Source organism: Dama dama, chromosome X (assembly GCF_033118175.1).
Source record: "Dama dama isolate Ldn47 chromosome X, ASM3311817v1, whole genome shotgun sequence".
In the NCBI taxonomy this organism is placed as follows: Eukaryota; Metazoa; Chordata; class Mammalia; order Artiodactyla; family Cervidae; genus Dama; species Dama dama.
In genome coordinates this window covers 142,771,927-142,798,777 of record NC_083714.1, presented here as the reverse complement: position 1 = coordinate 142,798,777, position 26,851 = coordinate 142,771,927, and the positions used below count along the sequence as shown (strand labels likewise).

Here is a 26,851-nt window from a genome sequence, read left to right as displayed (position 1 = left end):
CAGGCTCCTCTGTCCATGGGATTCTCCGGGCAAGGATAATGGAGTGGGTTGCCATTTCCTTCTCCAGGAGATCTTCCCGACACAGGGATCGGTTCTGGGTCTCCTGCATTGTGGGTGGATTCTTTACCAACTGAGCCACCAGGGAATGAGAGAAATGCAAATCAAAACTACAATGAGGTATCACCTCACACTGATCAGAATGGCCATCATTCAAAAGTTGACAAATAATAAATGCTGGAAAGGGTGTAGAGAAAAAGGAATCCTCCTATACTATTGCTGGGATTGTAAATTGGTGTAGCTACTATAGAGAACAGTATGGAAATTCCTCAAAAAACTAAAAATAGAGCTATCATTTGATCCTGCAATTCCACTCCTGGGAACATATACGGAGAGAATCATAATTTGAAAGCATACATGCACCCCAATGTTCACAGCAGCACTATTTACAATAGCCAAGGCACCTAAATGTCCATCAGTGGAGGAATGGATAAAGAAGACATGGTACATATATATAATGGAATATTGCTGAGCCATTAAAAGAATGAAATAATGCCATTTGCAGCAACATGGATAGACCTAGAGATTGTCATAATAAATGAAGTAAGTCAGACAAAGACAGAGACAGTTTTGACAGAGAAAAAGGGGGTGAGAGGCAGGTTACAGTGGGGATAGATAATTCTCATTTATCATTAGGAAACTAAACTTGAGTGACCACAGGGAAAACATGTATTTTGGCTCATTACATGCATGTAGTTGCATTTTGCTTGTGGTTAGGTTGCCATACCTTTAAGACACATGGGGAGGAGGAATGACATAAAGAAATTAATTTCAACTAAAGCTCAGAAGCAAGAATACTGGCAACTCCAAAATTACTTGTCTCAAAAAAAAAAAAAATCAATCATTCCTCAGCTTTTTTATCACCTCTTTTCCAGTCATGGCAATCTCCCCCTAAATTAGAAACTAGATAAACATCAGCTTCCTAAAAATCCCCCTGGGCTTCCCTGGTGACTCAGTGGTGAAGAATCCACCTGCCAGTGCAGGAGAACACGAGTTCCTCCCTAGTCTGGGAGGATCTCACATGCTGCGGAGCAACTTAGCCCACAAGCTGCAACTCCTGAGCCCAGGTGCTGCAACCACTGAAGTCTTCAGTAGTTGAATGTGCTCTGCAACAGGAGAAGCCACCGCAATGAAAAGCCCGTACACTGCAACTAGACAGTAGCCCCCACTCAACACAACTAGAGAAAAGCCTGTGCAGCAGTGAAAACCCAGCACAGTCAAAAAATATTAAAAATAAATAAATTAAAAAAAGAAAAATCTCCTCCCTGAGTGTCTCTATGAGAGGTCAAAGTAATGATCAGGGATTCAGGTCTCCATTAGCAAGGCAAGCCATTACAGTCCCCCTCTGACTGGACTGGACCAGAGTTGGGAGGACATCTGAGACTGGATTTTATGTCCTTTCCAGTATGTGTGGCAAAAAATACCGGCCTCTCAGTCACCAGCCTAATTTTCCCTAGGAGAAGTCATGTGGGAAGTATGCCTGAGTCCCCTTGAACCAATGCAGAGTTAATCACAAGCAAGGGCACTGTAAATTGAATGCTCACCTGTGATCAACTGGAGATGCCAGTCTCCCTGCATGCTTCCCTTCAGACTGTACGATTGCAGTGAGAAGGTTGTCTCAATAACCTGAAGGCCTGAAAACATTTAAAAAAAAACCTGAATTGGCCTATTCCTGGAGACTAGTGCTGAGCCTACTGGGATATCATCAATCTGCAGGTTTCCCCTAGCACTGAAGACATATTCCATCCTATAATTGAAAAATAGATTTGATCGAGATTTCATTGTGTTAGAGCTTACACTTGGGTCTCTTTGTGGAGGGGTCTGGGCAATAGGGAGATGGTCTAGTTATGAAAAAAGACACTCCATAGACACTTGTGGAGAATGCTGCAAAAATGGGCCAGAGTGATGTTTGAATAAGGATTCTGAGACCTCTTTGGAGACTGTGGGGTTAGACTGAAGGAGGTGATGCATGGAGAACCCAGGCAGGAAACAGAGCAAGTGGTGGCCTCCCATCCTAGAAGTTAGCATTTGTGGAGTCCTACTGTAGACTGGGGGCTTCCTTGGTGGCTCTGTAGTAAAGAATCTGCCTGCCAATGCAAGAGGTGCAGGTTTGATCCCTGGGTCAGGAAGAAGGAAATGGCAACCCACTTCAGTATTCTTGCCTGGAGAATCCCATGGGCAGAGGAACCCAGTGGGCTATAGTCCACAGGGTTGCAAAGAGTTGGACAGGCACACACGCCTGCAAAGAGCAGGCACACATGCCAAAACCATTCTTAGCTTGTGGGCCATACAGGAACAAGTGGAGACCTGGATTTAGCCTGCAGACCACAATTTACCAATACCTGCTGGAGGACCATACTTTATTTTTTCACATACTTTCCATAGTTGACAAAAATATTGGGTTAGCCAAAAAGTTCATATGAGTTTTTCCATTGTATGTTAATGGAAAACCTGAATGACTTTTTGACCAACCCAATAGAACAGATCTGTTGACAACCAGATAGTGAAAACTACTAAGTGTAACTAGGCATTTTACATCATAATAACGCCAATTTTGGGTTTCTAGAGTGGCTCACAAAAAAATGTCATTATGTATGGCTTTTTAAAAAGTTATTTCTTTAGGCTTTTTTAAAATCCAAAGTTTGGATTTATAATTTTATTTATTTATTTTATTGGAGTATAGTTGATTTACATGTGTTAGTTTCAGGTATGTAGCAAAGTGAATCAGTTATACATATACATATCCACTTTTTTTAATATTCTTTTTTTTACACTTATTTTTATTAGTTTTAGGCTAATTACTTTACAATATTGTAGTGGTTTTTGCCATACAACATCACTCATTATCAGAGAAATGCAAATCAAAACCACAATGAGGTACCATTACACGCCAGTCAGGATGGCTGCTATCCACTTTTTTCCATATTCTTTCCCCTTGTAGGTTATTACAGAATACTGAGTACACTGTATTTTTTTTTAAAAAAACCTTTTTTCACTTGAAATTTTCACTGACGTAAATATAAATTCACATGCAATTTTAAGAAATAACACAAAGAAACTCCATGTACCATTTGCCTTATGGTAATAGTTTGTAAAACAATACTATAATATTACAAAGAGGATATTGGCATTGATATAATCTACTGACCTTACTCAGATTTCTCCAGTTTTACTGGTATTAATATGTGTGTGTGTGTGTGTGTGTGTGTGTGTATTTAGTTCTATACAATTTTATCACATGTGCAGATATGTATATTTGCTGCCAGGATCAAGATATAGAATAGTACCATTGCCACAGGGATTACCTGTGCTACCCTTTTGTAACTACATCTGCCTCCCTCCCTTCCTTCCACCCCTAACTGCTGGGCAACCACGAATCTGCTCTTCATTTCTAAAATTTTGTCCTTTAAAGAGCATATATAAATAGAATCATGCAGCATATAACCTTTAGGGATTGGCTTTTATTTGACCCATAATAATTCCCTGGAGATTCATCCAGTTTGTTGAAGACATCAGTAGTCCATTCATTTTTATGGCTGTGTAGTGTTCCTTGATATAGAAGTACCACAGCTTCTTTAATTCTCTTCCTGTTGAAGGACACTTGGGTTCTCTCCAGGTTTAGGCTAACATGAATAAAGTTTCTATGAATGCTTGCATATAGGTTTTTATGTTAACATTCCATTTCTCTGGGATAAAAGTCCAAGAGTGTGATTTCTGGGCTAATTTCATGCTATTACTTATTTAAAATTCTTTTTGAGCATGTTTAAGAAACAGCTGGTGGCTTAAATGGTGAAGAATCTGTCTATAATACAGGAAATCTGGGTTTGTTCCCTGGGTCAGGAAGATCCCCTGGAGGCTCCCAGAGGTTATGGGCTTCCATAATGGCTCAGCAGGTAAAGAATCCTCCTGCAATGCAGGAGACACAGGAGATGCAGGTTCGATCCCTGGGTCAGGAAGATTCCTTGGAGAAGGAAATGGCAACTCACTTCAGTATTCTTGCCTTGAGAATTCCATGGACAGAGGAGCCTGGCATGCTGCAATCCATAGGGTCACAAAGAGTAGAACACAACTGAGCAACTAACCCTTGAGCATGTTTCAAAGTAAGCTTTTCAACATTATTTGAAAAATACTCAGTAACAAGTGATGACATGGTAAAGTTACTTTAAAAATTCCCTGCCAACTTGCATTCTCATTTTATAGACCTAGGAACTCAAGACTAGAGAACTGAACTGGCCCCAAAAGGTCACAAGTTATAGAAGGTCAGGGCAGTCTAAGCCAGGACAAGACATCACTTCCATCTTACCATTTAATGCTCTCTTCCTATCACACTGCACCAGTACAATCACAAATGGAAATGGCCAAAAGAAAAGACTCACTACAAAAGAAAAGACATGATTTTCTTGCGGATGTTGTGAGCTTCCATTCAACCATCCATCCTTGCCAGAGCCTCACTCAATGGGGTCTTGTATGGCCTTTCCACTCAAAATGTGACACCGACTCAAAGCACTGGGGAAGTAATCAGGGATAGCAAAGGGCCAACATGCTAAGAAAGGTTAATAATTCTCCTGGGTGTGTGTGTGTGTGTGTGAAAACCAGAAACTCGAATGCTCTGTGGCCACAGCAAACAAACCCTTTTCATCAGGCTCCCGGAGGTTATGGGCTTCCCTGATAGCTTAGCAGGTAAAGCACCCTCCTGCAATGCAGGAGACACAGGAGACGCAGGTTTGATCCCTGGGTTGGGAAGATTCAATCCCTAGAAAAGGAAATGGCAACCCATTCCAGTATTCTTGCCTGAAGAATCTCATGGACATAGGAGCCTAGTGGGCTACAGTTCAAAGGGTACCAAAGAGTCAGACACGACTGAGTGACTCACATTTTCAAAGTCTGAGTGACTCACATTTTCAAAGTCTTACCAGACAGGTTCTGAGGTCCTGAACGGTCCAGAGAAGGATTCATTTCACTTCTACATAAGTTGGGACAATTTTCATTGCACTGGCCAAGACCAGCAGTGCAGGTTCCTTACATTTTTCACTCTCTCCTCAGGATCTAGGAGGCATTGCAAGTGTGTGTCCATATCTTAAACTGGTTCTATTCAAAATAGGGTCTTTGGACCAGCAGCAGCAGCATCACCTGTACACTTGTTAGGAATGCAGACCCCCAGGTCCCACCCAAGACCAGTAGAACCAAAACTGCTGCAGCAAGAGCCCAACCATCTGCTTCTTCATCAGCTCTAGCCTGGAGATGTTGAAGCTCACTAAAGCTTGAGCACAGGTACAACTACTTCCAAACTACATTTCAAGGAGACAATGGAAACGGAATCCATAGCTTGCAAATAGGTTAAAAAAAAAAAAAACAGCTAGCACAACAGTTTCAGTGCTTTTCTGTCAATTACACAGGCTTTATGAGGTCAATATTGACATCAGCATAAGCCCGAGTTGTTATTTCTGACATTCAACAGATCATAGCTTTCTTCACACATGCTATATGTACGTTATGTTTCTAATGAAAATGTTCTGTTTGTGCTTCTACTTAGCACTTATTTAAAATTCTTTATCAAACTGTAATTTCCTTGAGGGCAGGAAACGTGTGTCTCCATAGCCTAATAAATATGTGCTTAATAAGTGGTTGTTGGACAAATGACTGGTTTGTATTTTATATTATAGTGGCTTCATCCTCCACAAAAGGGTGCACTTTAAGGCTGTAGAAGATGCTGGATTCTCGAAAACATTCTGACTATCCTTAAGTATCCAGCACATTTTCCTGAACATGAAGGATTGGAAGAATTGTAGAATAAACATAAACAACCAATGAAATCACATCTTTGGTATTACTCCATTGACTCCAGATATTTTACAATGGACATTATTTCCACATGCATGTGGGAAAAATGAATTTCATAGGTGCCATCTTGAAAATTGTTTTTGAAAAAAATCATTACCTACAAAATGGAGCTTGAAAGCGTGTCTGGGGTGACTTGTGTTTAAACAAAGGTGCCCTGTGATAAAAGTACCTTCTTTCAGAAAGGTCACTCATGGAACAATAAAGCAGGCAGGCCCCAGCTTCTGCTTTTCCAATTTTTCTCGTTAAGAAGTCAAACAATGCAGTCTTACCAGGCGATCCAAATTCCGGCATTAAGGTAGGGATGTCTTAAGCTCTTTGAAGTGGAGCTTTCAGGTTGTTCTGCTTTGTCGGTTATTCTGTAAGATTAAGAGCAACTGACATGTCCACAGAAAGGTATTATGAGACATAAGCACTCTTGAAAGATCAGATATGTGTAAAGGAAAATACAATATCTATACTTGAGGATCTAAGATCACTTAGCAAGGAAGATTTGAGCTCTTTAGTTTTCATACAGATCATTTGAAGGACAAGAAATTCTACGTGTTTTCCTCAGCATTCTTTGTTATAAAACACTAGAGAGGGATATAAGTTTTGTAATCTACCTTTCAGTAAAACAAGCAAATAAATCATTCATCTATGCCTTGGCATTAAGAGGAGGAAAAACTGAAACTAAGTGTTTATGATACGTAGACTTCAGCAGTGAAGTGCTTTGGAAATAGACAATTATAAAAAATCTTAGGAACACTTCAAAATAGTTTTCTTTCCCATCAAAAGAACATTTCCTTGAGGATGATAGGAAAAGGAAACGGCTACACATATTCATTTCTTTTATCCAACATTGCTGCCATCTTTGCATATTTACAGGAACAGGATTTTGTTGTTGGGTAGGGTTTTTGCCCTCTTGAAGTATGTCTTCAGGACACATATTAACAGATTTCTAAAGGACTAATCTGTTTCTGATCCAGGAGGGAATACAAAACTAAGCTGGGTAAAATAACACCTTCCGAACAAATTTTAATTTTGATTTTAATATGTTCAAGTATTTCACAGAAAAATTGGTCACCAGGCAAAACTCAAAGACTTGTTTTGAGTCAACTTATGTTACAACAGTTGTTGGCAATAACTGAATATATTAGTAGCATTAATTCAAATTTATTGAGTAATGTTTTGCATGCAAAGCTTAAGGCTGATCTAGTCTCAGAAAGATTCTTTAAAGGAATACAGTTGTTCATTGTGAACTGAATATACAGAGTGATAGAAAACAAATGTTCACCTTCAACTCTGACAGGTTACTGTCTCAACATGCTATCAATCCTTTCCGTTAGTTATATTAACTGAGAGAGTCTAGATCCTGCCTAAGTCCCTGAACCTCTGTTGTTGTTCATTCACTAAGTTCTGTCTGACTCTCTGCGACCCCATGGACCTCTGAAGGAAGTCTAAACAATTCTGAGTGCTTTGAAGTAAAAGCAGTACTAACCAACAAAGTCAAAATCTTGTTAATGGGCATCCTCTTCCCTAGAGGCAGTGTGTTTTGCAAGATCGGTCTTTCAGAGTGACAGTTCCATAGTTCACATGTTTATCAAATATCAGGCCATCACTTTCAAGGAATATAGTGGATATGATACTAGCCAGTACTGACTGAACACTTACTCTGTGAAGAACACTGCACATACATCTAATTTACTCTTAGCAAATGACCGTGGCAAAGAGGTGGTAAAAGAAACCAAGGTCAAGGAATCAAGAGTTAAGAGTAGGCAGTTCAGCTAGGAAGTGGCATGACAGAGACTCTACTGCAGATCTGCATGGCTCATAGGCTTATTTTCCCAACCTCAGTGCCCTAGTGCACTTCCTAACAGGGCATCAACAGCCAGTGATGTTCTTCAAAGCAGGTTCTTCTTTTCTGTATCTTTCCTTAGCTGGGATGGGAAATAACATATATGTATTAGTTTCATTTTGGTTTATTTATAGTGGATAATTTGCATCATGTGCACATCTGTGTGTGTGTGGGTGTGAAAGAGAGGGAGAGAGGAAAGGAATACTCAGAAATATTGAAAAGGTTTGAAGACCCCTCACCTAGTCTTTTCAACTAATTAAATGAAATTAATTTGAATTGTAATTAATCTCCCTTCTCACGTCCTTCCATTTGTGACTTATAGAACACTATATTCTTTTTCTTCAACACTACATTGTAGTTATTCCATTTACTCCATGCAATGGCCTCAAATTTCTTCATTCTTCCTATCCCCCCAGTTATGAGGCAGGGGGATGTTTTTCCCCACCCCTAGTTGCTTCCCTTTAGTACACACTCATTTCTTCCCTTCCACTTTCATAAATTCAATATTTGGAACCCAGAGAGAATAAGAAACAAATAGATGTGAAATGGAAAGAAATCATTACAACTTAATATTTCCACATTTGTTCTGTCTGGTCCCTGGGAGTTCCCAATTAGGCCTGTCTTAATTCTTTTGGCAAATTTCAGGAACTTTCATAATCCTTAAATTATCACCTTCCAATATTCTCTCTTGGGAATTCCATGGAAGGTTCCTGTCTCCCTGCAATCCTAGGATATGATTAAGAGCCATATTTTATTTAATGCTTTGACAGTTCTCATCTAGCTGGCCTACTCTGTAACATTCTACAAGCTATAGGATCCAGTATGTTCAGACATGTCCTCCCAAGCTTTTCCAATCAGTGGGTTAAGGAGAGCCATTTTACTATTCGTTGTACCTTTTGCCAATCTTTTTTCAAATCTGAAATCATAAGTGATGGATTCTACTTATCCCATTGGTTGTTGTTTCGTGAGTCTCATTTTCTTGAGCAGTCCCATTGGCTTCAAACCTTCACTTGCCATTAAAAGTAGAGATAAAATTTTTCCTCTCCCAAAAGGCCCTGCATACAGCAGTTCGTTGGAATTTAAGTGACGGTCCTTGTCAGCCTGAAGCTTATCTGTGCTGGATACAAGCACAGTACGGAGGGCAAGTAGATTGCCTGGCACACGGCCAGGTGAAATAAGTATGTAGGGGAGGAAATAGCAAACACTCGCAGAACAAACTTAACTAGGCAAATCCACAAAGCCAGGGTCGGTGAGCACAAACCAGCAGCTTAGCTGCCCCATACTCAGTAAATAGAAACATGAGGTTCCTTTTAACATGACATGCTAATGAAAACCTACAGTGCACACAACCCCAGAAGACAACACATCCCACAGCACCCCAGGGTCCTTGAGTCACAATGTCACCCTTGAAAACAGTCAAGAGAGTAGAAGATGTGATCTCTACAATTTTTGTGTACCTGAAGGGCTCATGATCTATTCAACAAATGTAAGGAGTGATCGTTTCAGAGAAACACTAAGAGTCTTTAAAAATAGGCAGTTGATTCCAATAACTGACATCATCAAGAAATAGACCATCTTAAGGAACACATGGGCCATAAAAGCAGCCAGATGTTTGCATTTTAACCAGGGTACTAATGGAGGTGCTGTAGCATTGTATCAAACTAAGGTTTGCCATCTTCACAGCTGCCCACTGGAGTTTGTACTATGGCTACATAACTTTGACTCGACAACTGGGAAGCCTTCCCGGACCACTCTGAACGCTGCAGGTAAGAATGAATAATTCACTGTTAACATGCTGTGTCAAACTCATTTCCTGCAATGGACCTTGAAACGTGTGAGTGACTGCAAGATCCGAACGTGCCATAAAAACAATTCCTCAGGTTGCTGAATTACAAACATAAGTTATTATGAGCGAAGCACAGTAAAAATAAACGAGCGAGTCCAAACCCACAAGAGACTGGATTTGGAATTTCATGGGTAGGCTCTAAGCCTGGCAATTAGAGAGTCAAGCATCGGGTACTTGGGTAAAGCTTGATGGTGGAAATAGATTCGAATATGACACTCTTCTCCCTCCCACTCCCCTTCAGAAACAAAGTGTTCAATAAATATTAAGCCAGGTACTTCTGGCTCAATTAATGACTCCTGGGAGTGTGAAAAATATTTGGAGGATTAACTCTTTAGGCCACCATCGTCCACTGCCCTAGAATAATCACTTCCTAAATCAGAAATAGCCAGCCTCCTCTGAAGCACCTCACAGCTAAGCAGCCAGAATTCCTGCTGAAAGTGAAACGATTAGTCACTCAGTTGTATCTGACACCCCATGGACTATAACCCATCACGCTCAGTCCATCAGAAGATGTGGGTTCGATCCCTGGGTCGGGAAGATCCTCTGGAGGAGGGCATGGCAACCCACTCCAGTATTCTTGCCTGGAAAATCCCATGGACAGAGGAGCCTTGTAGGCCACAGTCCATGGGGTTGCAAAGAGTCGGACACGATTGAGTGACTAAACAACAACAGACAGGTCATGCTATCTCCAGGGCTCAGTTGCAGTGGAGATGAACCTCTCCAGGACATTATTCTGCAGCCAGTGTCTGGGACATGCCCCTTGGCTGACTGTCTTGTCACGTGGCCCTTTCACCTGATGCTTGCTGTCTTCCACTCCTGCCCACTTTTGTTTCTGGGCCATTTTATCTTCTTTCCCAGTAAGACACCTAGAGAACAATGTCTTCTCAGCCCCACCAGCTCAAGCACCATGACCATTTTTGTCTTGTTCCATATTTCTTGATTTTTAATGTTACCTCCCTGTTTCTTACTTTCTTTAGTTGGCTTTTCCTGCCCATTTGCTTTAGCTTTACAATCATTCACCCTGAAGTATCATTCTCACCCTTTCTTGTGTTCTCTCTCTCTCTCTCTCTGGACCCCAGTATTTTCTAGCAATTTTTAGCTTGCCTCTTTTCTTTAACTATATTAAAAAAAAAAAACTTTCTCCTCTGTGCTGCATGGCATGTGGGATCTTATTTCCCTGACCAGGAATCAAACCCATGCCCCTTGTATTGGAAGCACAGAGTCTTAATCACTGGACCACCAGAGAAGTCCTTTTTCTCCTGATCCCTTTGTCCTTCACCTGCTTGTTTGCTAGGCTTTTGTTTACAGATGGAGGGCAGGCTTGACTGGCGAGGGGAGAGTAGATTTTTGCTGCTTTGAGACTTCCCTTCCTCTCTCATTTTCTGCTTTTCTTTTCTTTCTTTACTCTTTTTTTGTTTTCTTTTTACCCCTGACCTCTTTGGTAACTTCTAAATCATTATACATGGTCTTAAAAAATGTGACATTTTCTGTTCTTATATATTTCATCAGACTTAAAAAAATCAGTCAACAATGCCTACTTATTGTTCTCAATAGGGAGAAACTTTCAAAGGGACATATACATTTGGATATATGTAGCTTGTATATATGTAATAAACATACAGGGCTTCCTTGGTACATAGATACATACACAGATATCTATAGTGTTGCTTTATTACCCATAGTGACTATAATACATAAAACAAGAGCTGGCTGTACTAATGGTAATATGTGGAAATATTCTACAGGAACTATATAAGGACTGAATAGGTCTGGAAAGCAGCAATAAAAATTAATTTTATGATAAAATAAATATACATTGGTATATAACAATATTCACATTTCACTGGAATAACTAGTGTTACATATTGTGAAATTGTGTTATATATGTGAAATATATATATTTCACACACACATATATATATGTATATACATATAAAATCTAAAGTTAACTGTGAAACTCCCAATCAATAGCAATAAATTATACACACACACACACATTACTGTTATTTTCCCCACAGAAGGCAGGTCATTTAAAAATAAACTTTTGGATAATCTAAAACTCACATATTGACTTATGCTACTAAAATACAGCCTGGAGTAAGCAGGGAAACAACTAAATCAAATGGACAAGTATATATAAAATAGACTGTTTCAGAGATAACATAGGACAGGTTTTATTAACTAATTTATGACCTACAATCTGTTGGCAGAGACCTTCCTCCTCCCCAATTTCAGCCTTTCTCAGCAGGATAAACAGACCAGAAGGCCTGATGGTGTGCAAAGCTCACATCTTTATCTTTGCAGGAATTTTATTTAGGGGCCTGGAAACAGAAGTTCTCACCATTTTTCATTCACTGTAATGTTTGATGTGCTTTCTCTATACTGCGACCTTTTCTTTGGATCATTCTGTCAGGTTCCATCTTAATCTTTGAACTATTGGCAAATGATTTACTGGCAGGTAACTACATTCACAGGCAAAGTGAACTCTCTCTTGGTTGACACTGCCTAGCTCTGGCTTCCTGCTACTGCATTGTGACTCCTCAAACATCCAGACTTGGAGCCACTACTACAGCACATGCTAATTAGAAGTTGCTATGGAACACCCCTGCTTTGAACCCAGCAAAACTAAAGCCAACTGGGTCTTTATGAAGTGAAATGGCAGCCCCTCTGGGAGACACAATTTGGATTTAGAAGTGCCTTTTTACATTGCTCTTATATCTTAAAGTGCATTTGCATCCAAATGGACAACATAGAGAAAAAATTATAAAGGCAGGGAAGGTAGTGGAAAGAGGAAGCTCTTAAAAGCCTGCCTAAGACTTCTAATTCAGATATGAGCTTCCACTCCACTTCCTTCTCCACTCCTCCCACACATCCCAATCCCTGCCTGGGTGTATACAGTCAACTCTCAAATATCCAGATGGAGAATCAAGAACAACTTAGTTATCTATGCAAAGACTTTGCTTGCTCAGTCCTGTCCAACTCTTTGCGACCCCATGGACTGTAGCCCATCAGGTGCCTCTGTCCACGGGATTTCCCAGGCAAGAATGCTGGGGTGGGTTGCCAGTTCCTTCTCCAGGGTATTTACCTGACCCAGGGATCAAATCTGTGTTTCTTGTATCTCCTACATTGTCAGGTGAATTCTTTACCACTACTGCCACCTGGGAAGCTATGTGTATATTAATTTAGTTATCCAGAAATTCATACAAATGTGTCACCTTCTTCTACCCCAAACAAGTGAAACAATGAAATAAAATGCCTCCCACTCTCTCCAATCCATTTTTCTATATGGAAATAAGTGTTTCCTGCAAGGAAAAATAACTGAATGAGGTCTGGATGGGAAATAATCTCTCTGATAATTCAGTGAGAGATAAATATGGTTATAAAAAAGACAATAGTGTGGCAAGAACAGAGGGAAAGAAGTGGAGCCAGGCAACAGGGGGAGATGTTTGGTAGTAGTTAGGATCCTGCAAGGTCAAAACACCTGCAGAGAGGGAAGTTAATACCTGGATTCCAGAGGGCTTAACCCCCTCTGCCCCTTCACCTGCCCACTCCAGTGTGTTCCTCAACCACTGGCTGCAGCTTTCACCGCCTAATGGCTCCCTTTAATGAGGGACTATTTGGAAGCCAGAAAGGAATGTGCTGAGGTCACTCAAGGGCATAGGAATTACATATGTTGTATAAAATGCCCTCGCTAAATTGACGCTAGAAAAACAGAATGGGAAAGTCTTCACCCGAAGCCTACAGGGAGTGTGAAGCTAATCGACTGTGCTCATCTGTTAGTGCAAACTCTCAGGTTACATTTTCCTAAATCCTATAGTCCTCTTACGAGCGATAAGGGATCTCAGCTGAGAAAAGCAATGTACCTTCTTCCTCTATGGGTTCCCTTGACCCAGGCTGAGAGAGAGGAGGAGGGGGGTGGGAACAAAATAGAAGGAATTCACCAGACAAATGAAGCTAATAGCTGCCCTGTACATTATCAACAAGGAGAAACTCCACTAAGGTAAACTTACAGAGTGTTGAGATCTCAGCTGTCAAAACTCCTACACACCACTCCACCTCCTAGAAAGTTCTTGAAAATAGCCACTCTGCCTCTAGGCTTCACTGCTGCTCAGTTGAAGTTATGTTGATTGTCCCAGCAACCCTGTGAGGTGAATGTTATGGCTTCATTTTTAAAGATGGAAGAACTGAGGTTCAGAGAAACTTAGCATCACAATGCTAGTAAATGGATGAGCTAGATTTATTTTCCACTTCATCAGACTACAAATGATTCCTCTCTTTATCCTCAAATCAGGTCAACTTTCACTGCTCTCTACATCATTAATGACACCATTTATTCCTCTAGCTTTGTGGACCAAATTCCTGAGAGTTTGTCATGACACTTCCTGGTCCCTCATCATTGCTCATGTCCCATTCATTGCCAATATCTATCTATTTCACCTCTGAAATACAACTAAAAGTCATCCACCTTGCTTTCTCTCCACCTCCATGATACTAGTACAATGAGACATCATCTTCCCCTGGACCCCTTTCTTAGGCTCACTCACATTCACCCTGAAGCTCCCCAGTTGAGTCTCCAGGATACTGTCAATGTAGTCTTCCTGACTGCTGAAAACTCTCAGATACAGTCTGGCCATTTCCTACTCCTCCAAACACTGACTCACATCCTGTCCTACTACCTCTCGGTTGAAGCATCCCTTTCTTGGGGAAGCTTTCTCTGACTTCCCTTGATTATCTAAATCCTTCCAGTACAATCTCATGGCAACATATACTATATAAACATACTTTATAGCTTTTATTCTAGGAAGACTTTTACACTGGTTGGCCTGATACCTCGCCGATGCCTGTCTCCTGCACTAGAAGGGTAGGTAGGTCCTTAAGTGCAGGCACTTTAGTGTCAGCATGTAGGGTGATGCCTGGTTCAGACCAGGGATTTGATAAATTTCATTGAATGAAAGTTGAGCTTCTTCTTTTTCTCTGCTCTTTTTCTGCTCTCTTTCCATTCCTGTATCCTCATCCCCATCCCATTCCTTGTTCCATCTTCACAGGCTCTTGCTCTTACTTCATCTTAATGGGAATGAAACGCATGCCAAAGCAGTAAATACAGCAACTACACATTGCTCTCTCTAGAGTCATTAATTTCTACTAAAACACTCTTGATGCCTTAAAAGACAATTAAATCATTCTCTAATGCTGAGATTTTAGGCATCCCTGTGGGGTGGGAGAGATGCACTCCATTTCCTGAGTTCTCAGGGTAAGTGCTTTCCAGTTTAACCAGGCTGACATTGGGAGGTATCTTACTCTTGCTGCCTTGGAGGCAGTCCTGATATAACTGTCATTGCCCACCCATGAACCTTCTTGGTCACAGAAGTTCATATTTTTCTCACTTCTTTTGAGTTCTAGGCATTATGTGAAATCAGCTCCCCACATCCAGAGAAGAGAAGTCACATGCCTCTCAAAGGAATGAAAAGGAGGAAGGGTTTCCCCCAGGCCAGGGGGAGATCCTCTTTGGGTTCAGGTGGGACTAGAGGAAAGTTGTCTGGGCAGATTATCTAGATCAGTGGAAGCCACCAAGAGCTTCTGAACACATTTGTGGATGTGTGTCGGAAGGGCTAAAGAATTAGCTCGCTGACAAGTGTAGTCACTTGGTGGGTACACCTGCATTCCCAGGTAGGATCATTAGAGAAAGAAATATAGTTCTGGTTGTTTTCTTTTGGTAGAGACTCAGAGACAGTAGAGATGCCCCCTAAAAAGAAATGCTGTCTCCTGGCACAGAGCATGATAGCATGGTGTGGAAAAGCATACACATGACAATTCTGATTGAAACGTGATTTAGGAAAGCTGGAATCTTAAACAGTTTTTCTTGCCACATTTTTCATTTTATGTATGCACAGGAGGAAGACACGATTTTCTTTTAAAAAATTGGTCGAAATAAGCCAGTTTTGTTGTTGTTCAGTCCCTAAGTCATGTCTGACTCTTTGTGACCCATAGACTGCAGCAAGTCAGGCTCCCCTATCCTTCACTATCTCCTGGAGTTTGCTCAGATTCATGTCCATTGAGTCAGTGATGCTATCTAACCATCTCATCCTCTGCTATCCCTGTCTCCATTTTTCCTTCACTCTTTCCCAGCATCAGAGTCTAAAAGAATTCTTTCCATAAATGTAGTATAAAATATTTCAATGCTAAGAAAACACTGTTATGATCTAAAAAGATTTTTCTCTTTCTTAATGATGTATCTTACAATAGATGATATCTCAAGATTAATGAAAATAAGTCAGAAATACAGTCACTTGATCTATGTCTTGATAAAGCCACTTCTGTGGAATGAATTGCGCCCCCACCACCAAGTTCATATGTTGAAACCCTAACCCTCAATGTGATGATATTAGAGATGGGGCCTTGGGGAGATAACTAGGGTGAGATGAGGTCATGAAGGTGGGGCTGCCATGATGAGATTAGTGCCTTTATAAAAAAAGGAAGAGATTGCTGTCTTTCTGTCAAGTGAGGACACAGTGAGTGTGTGTATCCTATCTACAAGCTGGATAAAGAGCTCTCACCAGATACTGAATTTGCTGACACTTTGATCTTGGACTCCCCAACTTCCAGAATTCTGAGAAATAAACACCTGATACTTAACCACCTGTGTGTGCATACTCAGTCACTTCAGTTATGTCCAACTCCTTGTGATCCCAAGGACTATAGCCCACCAGGCCCCTCTGTCCATGGGCTTCTCCAGGCAAGAATACTGGAGTGGGTTGCCATGCCCTCCTCCAGGAGATCTTCCTGACCCCAGGGACCGAACATGCGTCTCCTATGTCTCTTGCATTGGCAGGCAGGTTCTTTACCACTAGCACCACCTGGTAAGCCCATTTAACCACCCAGTCTGTGCTATTTTGTTATAGCAGCCTGAGCTGACTAATACAGCTGCCCTGCTTCTTCATCAAACCAGCACCATTTGGTCCCCACTAACCTTAGCCAGGAGCAAACTCTTGTCAGGGCACATTAGTCCACAGGACACATCCTGTCCACATCATAAGAGCAATATAAGATTAAATGTTATATTCCACTGGAGCAGGATGTAATGAGTGAGAGTGGGACAAAGAAGGTGGGATCTGAGGATAACCTTGGGGTCATAATACCTTAGAGACCCTAACACATCAAGACTCCTGGAAAACCACTGTTATGAACTAAAGCCAGGGAGATGTTCTACTTACTGTCCACAAAATGAGTGAATTTTATCCATGAATTTACTAGTCCAGTCCCTCCCACCAGCACTGTTGGAAAGCTTGCAAGCTGTCAAATTACTGAGTGCAAAATGAGTATTTTTTTGTTTTGCTTCTAAAATGTGTTACTTTGGGGAAAACACCTTAAAGGGGGGGGGGGACTTACATTTGAGATAACATAGATTGCTATAGAAGAAGCCTTTATAACAAGAATCTCAAATGTAAAACCTATAAGGGACAAACAGGTAACACTAAGAAAAGGGGACCTGGTATGAGACATTAGAAAGTATACCATGCTTCACTGAAAAGCATGTTTTAAATCACCGAGTGGGCAAAAATACATAGGGGACACCAGTGGTTGCTTTCTACTTCTTCAACCTCTTAATTGTTTACTTGAGAATGCCTCATGCACTCCCATGCATTTCACATCCAACGAATACTTATTGACTGGCCTCCTGCCCAGCACTGTGCTGGGTGCTGTCAATACTCATAACTGTCCAGTGAACTGTGTATTTATGTCTCCAGTGATGGATGAGGAAATTGAATCCCAGAGAAGTTTAAGATGACTTGGCCAAACCCACCATCCACCACCTTGGAATAAACCTGAGAAACACTGCTATTCTTTTGTTTCTTAGCTTTAAGCCAAGTATATCAGTTTGAATAAACTCGTTATCTGTTCTCTAGTAGTTTATTATATACAGTTTCAGTCCCCAAGGCAATACATGATGAGTGTGTCAGTACAGATCTAAATAACTGCACAATTAGATACTCAGGGTGGGGGGGGGGGGGCGGATGAATTGGGTTTAAATAACCGAGGCCTCTGCTGCAGAACAATACCTATAAATAATGCAGTTATTTCCTGGCTCCGGCCCTTTGACCAAAATTCCTATTCTGTCACGTGTTAAAACTCAAACTGTCAAACTGAGGAGGTTCTGCTTAATTTCATCTCCGTCTCAAGTTTAGACAAGTGAAGAGCAACTTGCAAGAGAGTGGGAGCAGTTATGTTCCACAAAGTGCTGCTATATCCAGTTTTATTTTCTTTTCAAATAAAAAATAAAATTAACTGAACCCTTAGCATTAATATATAAACCAATTTGATTTCTCTGAAAGATTCACTCACAGAAGATTTCCTTATATATGACTGCAAGCAATTAATTAAAAAATGGAAATGCATTTTTACATTTAACTAGAAGTCCTAGTCTAGTCATGTCTATCACCTCACCAGCCAAGCTTTCTTCAAATATAAATCTATTTTAAATTGGTTCTGCTAATGCCTGAGATACTTGCAAAATCCTACTGGTGCAAAAAGTGTGGGTTAGTTGCTCAGTCGTGTCCGACTCTTTGTGACACCATGAAGTGTAGCCCAATAGTCTCCTCTGTCCATGGGATTTTCCAGGCAAGAATACTGGAGTGGGTAGCCATTTCCTTCTCCAGGGGATCTTCCCAACTGAAGGACTGAACCTATGTCTCATGCATTGCAGATGGATTCTTTACCGTCTGAGCCACCAAAGAAACCCCCTACTGGTGCAAACCAGTTATTAATTCACGATCCCGGATTCTAAGCCTTACATCTACAACTTAGCAGTAACAGCAGATGTTCTTGCCTGCTTCTTAAGAATCATCACTGGTCAATTAGTAATTTCCAGTGGGTAAAAGCCAGTATAAAGCTCTGAAGTTACCTAGTACTCTGAAAATCTCTCTTCTTAACATGGTGCCCTAGGATCCCCTCACTATCCAAGAAAATGTGGTCTTGAAAAATACATTAGCAAAACAGAAAAAGGTATCACCCACCTCCCTGTTATCTAGAGATGCTCTGTGGGGAGCAAGGGGGCATATTTCTTCTGTAAGTAATCAGGTTTGTTGGCATCTACTGGACATGTTCTGATGTGGAAATTATCTGGTGAACACCTTGACAGCATGAACATTTTGACCTGTGTGTTAACCTGTTTTCTGCTCACCAGTTGGAAAGCTTTGACTTCAAGAATGTCCCTCAGGATGATCAGCCAAAAAGTGAGTGGTCGAGTAAGTTTGTAGCAAATCGTACTTCACATGCTGCACACCATTCAGGCAATGAGATTACTCTTTGCAGAAATGCTACCAGTTGCATGAAGACTGGGTTTAAATTCATCTGTGTCCTATATACCCGCTTTTCCTTTTGAGTACTTAGCAAAGGACTTCAAAAGGCACTCAATAAATATTTGCTGAATGAATGTAACAGGAATTAATAATGTAAAATGTTTTTGAAAAGATAATTGATGACAAATGGTAGGCAGAGAGAGCCAGAGAAAGTTTACCAGGGATAGGAATGCTGTGTACAAATTTGGTACAGTATCTAAGGAAAGAATTTACATTTAATAAATAACTTTGGAAACCAGGTTCTTTTGTGTCATTGCCTCTGGACCAGGCCACACTGGTGGCAGCAGAATCTTAGCCAAGCAAACTGTGATAGCAGTTTGAGAAAAAGAATAAATGATGACTAAACATTAGAAAGGATCCCAAGAGAAAATCGTTTGCCATCAGCTTTCTAGGAGATCTTTAAGAATAGAAAAACAATGACAATGACAACAACACACACCCCAATACTTCTTTAACTTTGTTATAGGACAAAGGGGGCAAACTGGGTGACATACAGAGGACCTTGGCTTCCCCACGATAACATGAAAGATGATAAAAAAGAATAAGGTTATGTTTCATCAGTGTTGAGCCTCAAGGCTCAGGTTTTAACACAGTAGTTGAATTTTCCCTGGCTGTCTCTGTATTCTGGGCCTGGATTGTCAAAGACCGTTTCCTAACTTTTACATAGAAATTGATCCTATCTGTACAATGCATTGGGGCAAGCTGAGGAAACTAAATGGTCCATAGATAATCCTCAGGGGGATATGCCCATCCCAGGCACAGCTTGATGACCCAGATGCCAAGAGGGATCAACTTCTGGGCATGTCTGAAACTTGCTCATCATCTACCAGTACTCCATGGCCCATCTTTCAGAAAGCTTTGCCTTAGAGAATGTTCCTCAGGATGATCAGGCCAAAAAGGATCCATCAGGTACATTTACGCTGCACTTTTTTAGGGTGTCACAACATATATGAGCAAAGGACAATATTAAGGTTCCATTACTTGCTTTTTCCCTCCCATGATTTTTCAGTCTCCTTAACCAGGACACTTACTAACACCTCACAGACCTAAACACACAGCACCAGTGACTGGGAAACAACTAATGCGGCACCGCTGCACCTTACCTGCCTTTCACTGGTGAATTAGTTCAGACCCTGAAATAACTTTAATCTTCAAGAAGAAATCCTGTTGGGACTCTATGAATACCAAAGTGTTAAGTACAATAATCACTCTTATTACCCCCAAATGAGCTGCCCAGGAAACAGAGGTAAGTAAATTCAGGAGTCAGGGATCCCAGTCACTGACAGTAATTCATCAGCCACTGGCAAGGAGAACTCTAAACATGAGATTCCCCAAACCCAAGCTTACCCCCAGCCCTCCCCACCCCAGGAGACGGATTTATCTTTCTAGTTATATATTCCCTTGGCCGTTGATGTAATTAGTGTATAATAACTGTGTACATATCAACTCACAGAAAAAACAGTGGACGTGCTAGTTGACTTGGCTGGGGGCCATCTCTTTACCAGGGTGAGAAAACCAGGTACAAACATCTGTTATTAACTGTATATTTTAAGAGTGTTTTGTGTCTCCTGGGTTACTGATTCCCATCAAAAGCAGTATAATATCAAGACTCCTATTTTTCTGAGCAGCAGTGAGGAGATAACAAGCTTTAAAACATTTGCATTAGGCTCCTCAGTTCTGCTGCTTGTGTTATAAAATTTATTTACTAAGACATCTACTGTCTTACACACACACTGCTTTTCTTGGTTTCATTCTCATTGAGATGAGCAGGTTTCATTTAAACTGTGTTACTGCAAATAGTAAGGCTTTTGCAAGTTGAGAGTTCTAAATAAAACTGGCCATAGCTTTTGTTTTTATGAATAAGCAGTTGCCAATCCCTGTATTAAACCCATAGCCTCACTACTGAATGGACTATGACTTGCAATTTTTAAAAAAGTGGCCATTCGCTCAAACCTGCTTGTTTGTGCTGGTTACTTTTCTTGAAATTAATTTAAGAAACTAATTTCTTAATATGACAAATTGGAAATTGGGTCTGTGTGCCACTTGCCTGCTCCCCAAACCCTTAGGATTAAGTCACTGTGCATGACAGAAAATGACAATATTTCTCTGCAAGATGAAAAGTCAAATCATTCAAAACAATTATCCAAGCTCACTGAATTAAGAAAATCACCTTGCCAGAAAAAAAAAAATTGTGCTCCATTCCAAAATCAGTTTGGATGGCTATACTAGATTTTTTTTAAAATAAACTTTCTTTTCAAAAGTTTTACCTAAGCCCCAGAACTCAGCTGGAACGGCTTTTTCTTCTTTCTCACTCAGTTGCCTCTTATAATTGAGCATTCCACAGTATTACTAAAATTCCCCTGCAAGTCTGTTAAACACTTTCACATTTCCCTGTTTAATTACATTCAGACTTCAATTTTTGTCCACATATAGAATAGAGCCAAATTTTAACTCAATCGACCACAATGCCTTTGACATAAAGCCTTTCTACATCGTTCCTGCCTTATATATAAGTAGACATATGCTAACTTGTCAAAATGCAAGAGTGGGCTTCTTTACATTGTCTAGAACAAAGAGCTCAGCTCAGCTTCTTTCTTTTCTCAGTGTCTCAGAAGGTGTCCTTTATTACATGTGCAGGATGGAAGGATTTTTGCTGCCACATGAATGAAAAATGATACCTCCAGACTGCCTTTTTTTGTGACAAATTGCACTTCTATAGACTATCACCCCGCCTGTGGTTTTTGGAACCCCACTTAAAGTTACTATTGACATCCTTGGGGGCTCGGAGTTCTCGTGAAGCACCCCGGGGCTCCCTTCCACTCTGTGGAGTGCAACAAAGATGAGAAAGTTTGCTCATCGTGGTAGGAGAGAAACTCCTGAGTAGTAAAAAGAAAAAAAAGCCTACGCCCCCCCCCCACCCCCGCCCAAACCACCAAAACACTCTGTCTAAGGTGCGAAAATCACTGCCTCTGTGGATTCTCGGGGTACAAAACAGGCAGGAAAAGTTGTCTGGAGGTATTCGCGAAGCCTGGTGTTTGTTCAGGAAGGAGCTGTGGGGTGAGAGGCTGAGCGACGCCTCTGCCTCCACTTCCTGGGTGAGACCAGCGAGGCGTGCCCCTGAGCAGCAGCGTTCAGAGAGAGATCGGTAAGACTCACCGGCTTCCCCATTTTTCCCAGGACGGGGTTTTTGTTCCTCAACTGTGATCTGGAAGAGGCAAACCTGTAGGTCCTCCAGGCAGACTGCCTCGGATCAGCTGAATGGCTGGGGCGATCAGGAAGCTTGCTCTGTCCAGCTCGGAATCACTCCCCGTCTCTGGGCTGTGTGCTCACACGCCTCCCAGTCAGCGCAAAAATCCGCCAAACTCAGGTCAGCCTAACAGGTTTCCTTATATAGGTAAACACGAATTGCATTCCTGGTGAAAGAAGTTAACTAGGAAGCCCGGTAACCTGGTTAACTCTACACACGCCAGAGTGGCTCAGCGTCAGCCAGCCTGAGGAGGCTTTGGTTGTAGTACAAAGGGATTTGTGCAATTTAATTAAAATCATCTTTATTCCAGCAGTCTGTAAAATTGGCCCTTCTAGTGTAACTGTGAGTCAACAGCTAGTATTTTATATCATGAGCTATGACCGACCTTCTATTATATAAAGGCACTGTAGGGAGAAAAACCAAAGCATAGGATATTATTGGTTGTCTTTCATGTTTTTAAAACCAGGGTAACTTTTCTTGAAATTATTTTCAAAGAAGTGAATAGAACGTATGATGGGACGAGAATATGAATAAACCTCTATCAAATAAGACCCCAGTGCTTTATAGGAACATAGTAACTGATAGTTATTCAACTTTTCCAGGCCTTTAGTAGATAAAAAATAAGATCATTTAGAGTTTACTCCTTTTACAATGCAGTAATTGCCACTTTTTTTGTGGGCAAAATGACACATAATGATATCTATTTATTCCCTGAAATAACCCTCCTGAGCCCACACATTGAAGTGTTATTTGATGGTTTCAGGAAAGAAATCTAAGACTTGTGAATTTGCATAATTACATGGAAAAAAATTTAAACAACCTCTTAGCCTTAAGAGGATAAGAAAATGTATCTTTAAAAGTACTCTGTGGAAGGTTTAACTCTAGGCTCAAAACAGTTTTTAAATGTAAGTATGTAACACATCCATTGTCTAATAATTGGCTCTTCTCCTCTACATTTATCTACCTTTGAGAAAAGTAATAATTCTTTTTAAGTCTAACCAATTCCACTGAAGTCTCACTATGAAGAACAGACTCAAGACTTAGTACCTGAGTGCTGGAGGCGAAGACTGCCTGCTAAATAAAGCTTATCTTAAAATAAGATAATCATTTGTTCCTATTTCATCCACTGGTTGACTGCTCCTTGAGTAGTGTGGATCTTAGCAAAAATAGCTCAGTGCTGTGTCTTAGGTCTCTGCTCAGGGAAGGGGAGAGAATGAATGTTTACAGGCTACAGAAACCAGCACCGACACAAACCAATCATGAAGGGTTTCTGCTAAGAGCAGGAGACTACAAAAAATAAATAAACAAACAAACCACAGGGGCATTTTCCACTGGCCAAAGACTTTTCCATACAATTTCTCTTTATATCTCTACAGGAAGCATGTGTTATTATTTCCTTTTCAAGATAACAAAATTTAATTGCACTGATAAAGTGACTGGTCTAAAATCTCATGATCCATTTTGTGGCAGATCCAAAATCTCAGATCTTCTAGAGTTTACCTCCAATAGAATTTTCAAAAATAAAATCCATGTGAAGAGACAGAAAAACATTCAAATGGCAGATTTCCATGTTCAAATATCATTTTTAAGAATCATATGTCCAGAGAGTTTAAAGGTAACATACCAACTGATTAAAATACTCTTTTATGAAGTCATAACTTACTGCTAAAATGACTGCCTTTACCTGACTCCAGAATGATCCTAAAATGAGATATTAGGTGCATTTTTATTGAATATAAATTTGGGTTATAAAATATTATGAAAATATAACTTTGCAAATATTGCACACGTTTTTCTGTTCACAGTACACACATTTCTGTGATATCAAGTTAAGATTCATCTTGACTGCCCCACTGGAAGGAATATTAGTGTTTTCTATTTATTGGGTTTTCATTAATCTTAAATAAAACTCTGTGTGCCATGCTAGGTAAATGGCTTTCACTAATATAGTCCATTTATGATCCTGCATCCTTTATGTTCTCATAATTCCCGCTGAAGCAAGTTCTGTTTGTGCAGGAACTTTAGACTTTATTAACATGTTGATGCAAGACAAAGAATGCATTTTTTTTCCAGGGCAGGCTAAACCTTTAAGTGCCTTAAGCTGGCCTCCAAATTTGTTCTTACAATTCTAAGCAAACAATCATTTGGGCTTTAAACATAAAATATCTTAGGCTATAATTATTGAATTGAAAAGTCAAAATGAAATTTGGATCTGAAAGTAGCGTATTTCAAAGTGGGAATATAACCCTCTGCTAAATCCATCTTGGATGCCTCAAGAAATGGTTTGGGAAAGACAGGGTCAGGGAAGCAACATGAATTCAACCTAACCATAGAGGACCCCAATGAGAGAGTACATACAGCTGAATCATTATACCATGCCCCCAAAATAGCATTTATGGGAAACGAAATAAAATATAAGACCTACTTGAAGGGGAGAAAATATCATTGTGGTTTAAAGAAAACATCAGGGGATAGATTTGAGAAATTCCCAATGACGTATAACTAATGAGTAGCTGAGCTGTAATTCAAATCTCAGTCCATCAGGCTCCAGAACATTTGCTCTTTCTACTGAAGCCTGGGTGCACCATGCTACCCAAGAAAGAGCAAATGCCTGAGAAGCTAGTGTGATCTTGGGTAAATTACTTGTAATGTTTCTGAGCTTCACCTCCAAAACAGAAATAAAAAGGGCTGCCTATCTCAAAGATGTTGGAAAGTATCAAATGCAAATCATTCCATGTATTGTTTGATGCTTCTATGGTCCAGGCATTTTGCTAGGTCCCAGGAACACAACCATGAGCAAGTGAGGCATGTCCCAACTACATCTTAAAGAAAGCCTGTGCACATCAATATTATGGAATGTGAAGCTCTAATGTTTCCCTAAATTTCTCCTAACAGAAGGATGTTTCATTGAAACTCCACATCAATACAGAAATGAAAGAAGGAAAGTGTTAGTCACTCAGTCGTGTCTGACTGTGACCCCATGGACTGTAGCCTGCCAGACTCCTCTGTCCACGGGATTCTCCAGGCAAGAATACTGGTGTAGGTAGGTAGCCCTTCCCTCCTCCAGGGGATATTCCAACCCAGGAATCGAACCCATGTCTCCTGCATCTCTTGCACTGCAGGTGGACTCTTTACCATCTGAGCCTCCAGGGAAGCCCCAATACAGAAGCATTAATAGGCAAATGCCCAAGCTCATTCTCTCACTATAGTGAGTGCAGGTTACTCTCAGTGGCCAGAGACCGGTCTTACCATGATTAGAAGTGGTGAATCTGGGCTGAGTTAACCAAAGTAAATATTAGGGAAGGTAAAACCTCCATCATAATGACTATATCCTTATATCAAACAATAGAGGAGAACTAGGGCATTCAATTGAAAAATACCTTGAAGGTGCATAGGAAGCTGGATGTACATGGAGTTGTTTTTATCCTTAATTCATATGTAATACAGCTTCCCAGGTGGCACTAGTGGTAAAGAATCCACCTGCTAATGCAGGAGATGCAAAAGCTGTGGGTTCTATCCCTGATCCGGGAAGATCCCCTGGAGAAAGGAATGGCAACCTACACCAGTATTCTTGCCTGGGAAATCCCATGGCCAGAGGAGCCTGGTGGGCTACAGTTCATGGGGTTGTAAAGAGTTGGACACAACTGAGCACACACACATATATAAAAACAGGACACAAAAGCATAAAAAAGATTCCCTAAATATGTTAGCCAGTTATCTATCAATCTATTATTAAGTAACTTCTATGCAATAAACATTTAAGTGTTATGCACAGTGGATAAGGTTCTGTGAGGGATATACACAGCAAAGGATCCATAGGAAAAGAATGGTCCCGAGCTTTCATGGAGCTTTCTAGAAAAATATTATGGTGCTCAAGAGCTGTTATCAGACAAGATGGGTGAGGTTATGCTCTGGTAACAAGCCACCCCCAGGTCTCAGTGGCTTATAACAACAACGGTGTGTTTCTCACTCGTGCTGCACATCTATGCAGATCTCTAGAGACAGGTCTCTATTCACGGTCACTCAGGAGCCCAACCTGATGAAGGTTCCTTTCAACACGTACTTCCACGGTTGCCAAGACAGGAAACGCGGGCCTGGTGAATCATGAACTGCCTTTCAAAACTTCACTCCCTAAAGGATGCAAACTTCCGCTCACCTTTCACTGGCCAAAGCAAGTCTTCCGGCCCTCCTTAATTTCAGAGCAAGACAGGAGAACCAGAATACATGATGAGCAGACACAACAGGTATGGCAAACCCATCCGCTTAGAGGAATGGGTTCATTAAGGAGGCATGCTCATGACCACTATGGTATCATGACTGGCATCTGAGGTTTGGCATCACTGACTAGATCCAATTTCCAGAGGAGTGGGAGCTTAAAAATGGACTCAGATTATTGATGGTTCTGGCAGAACCTTGAGGGAAACAGTGACATTTTAAAAGGATGTCCTGAGGCAGGCTCTTCTTAATATTTGCATCAGTTACTTGAGTGATGAAATAAAAGACAAGTTGATTTAATTTGCAGATGGTGCCAAATTGGATAGCTAACACCTCAGAGGATTGTGTTATAATTCAAAATGACCTTGAAGAGATGGGGGAAAATAATGTTAAGAAAGAAGCTTGGGTTCGATAGTGATAAATAGAGGATGGGAATGAAAGATCTATGAAACGGA

At 40.7% G+C, this 26,851-nt stretch overlaps 1 protein-coding gene across 1 annotated transcript in view; it reads right to left on the bottom strand.

Moving 5' to 3' along the window:
- MID1 (midline 1) overlaps nucleotides 1-22,277 on the bottom strand; it is a 394,448-nt gene extending 372,171 nt beyond the window's left edge. The window contains exon 1 of the mRNA XM_061137897.1: nucleotides 22,091-22,277. The gene's annotated coding sequence lies outside the window, so the exon portion shown is untranslated. The remainder of the gene's footprint in view (nucleotides 1-22,090) is intronic.
- Between the last annotated feature and the right edge of the window lie 4,574 nt (nucleotides 22,278-26,851).